General features: G+C 32.7%; 1 protein-coding gene across 1 annotated transcript in view; it reads left to right on the top strand.

The window, feature by feature from the left end:
- STPG2 (sperm-tail PG-rich repeat containing 2) overlaps nt 1–1,224 on the top strand; it is a 572,525-nt gene that overhangs the window by 13,036 nt on the left and 558,265 nt on the right. The gene's annotated exons all lie outside the window — the stretch shown is intronic.

Here is a 1,224-nt window from a genome sequence, read left to right as displayed (position 1 = left end):
TTAGCTATATTCATAATTCACTTTTATATTTTGCTATTTCCATTTAGCATTACATCATAGACATTTTCCTGCTATATAGCTTACATACTTAGGATATTTATACAAGACTCAGGAAATGTGGAAGCAAAAGTCAGGAGCTGGGAATGAATGAAGCCAGAAAGTATTACTGAAAAATACAGTTTGTTTTTGCATAGCAGATAGTATAATAGCATGATTGTTGATATGAATAGGATTGCCTGTTTTTAGAATTAGTAATGATGGTTTTACTAAGCAAGATAAGTAACTGACCCAAATGAGAAAAATCCTTGCTTCTTATGATGACTTTAATAGTTATCTATTATATTCTATTCTACTCTAAATTTGATAGAAATACATTCTCTTGGTTTATAGTATGAAGCAACAGGCTTGAATTCACTCCTTTAAATTACTTTTATAAAACAAACATTTTTGGCCAGGCACAGTGGCTTATGCCTCTAATCCCAGCACTTTGGGAGGCCGAGGCTGGCAGATCATTTGAGGTCAGGAGTTCGAGAACAGCCTAGCAACATGGTGAAACCCCACTCCACTAAAAATACAAAAAAATTAGCCAGGTGTGGTGGCATGTGCCTGTGATCCCAGCTACTCAGGAGGCTGAGGGAGGAGAATTGCTTGAACTCGGGAGGTGGAGGTTGCATTCAGCAGAGATCATGCCACTGTACTCCAGCCTGGGCAACAAGAGCAAAAACTCTGTCTCAGAGAAACAGAAAAAGAAAATTTGCTACTGAGAGTATGTTTATAACATAATTGTACATGGGCACGTGAATATGCAACTATAGCATTAATTTATTCATACAGAAATTTCAGGAATCAATATATTCTTAATAACTTCAGTTTCCCAATAACTAAGTCCTTTATATGCCAGTACTTTTAGTTGATGTATCTTATATTAATATTTGTAATGTATGTTATACCTTCATTTTTTAATTTAAATTATAAAATATTTTACATTAAACCAAATTTTGATAAAAGGATAATCACCCTAAAACTCCTGACTCTAACATTAATTCTCTGTTAATTTTTGCATAGCATCTTTTGGTATTAAATTATAGAGGTATGTGACTTTATACATTTATATATAATTTCACATAACTTAGCTATATTCATAATTCACTTTTATATTTTGCTATTTCCATTTAGCATTACATCATAGACATTTTCCTGCTATATAGCTTACATACTTAGGAT

Source organism: Colobus angolensis, unplaced genomic scaffold (genome assembly GCF_000951035.1).
Source record: "Colobus angolensis palliatus isolate OR3802 unplaced genomic scaffold, Cang.pa_1.0 Scaffold123, whole genome shotgun sequence".
Lineage (NCBI taxonomy): Eukaryota > Metazoa > Chordata > Mammalia > Primates > Cercopithecidae > Colobus > Colobus angolensis.
Note: the sequence above shows the minus strand (reverse complement) of the source record. Positions and strands in the feature narration are given on the sequence as shown.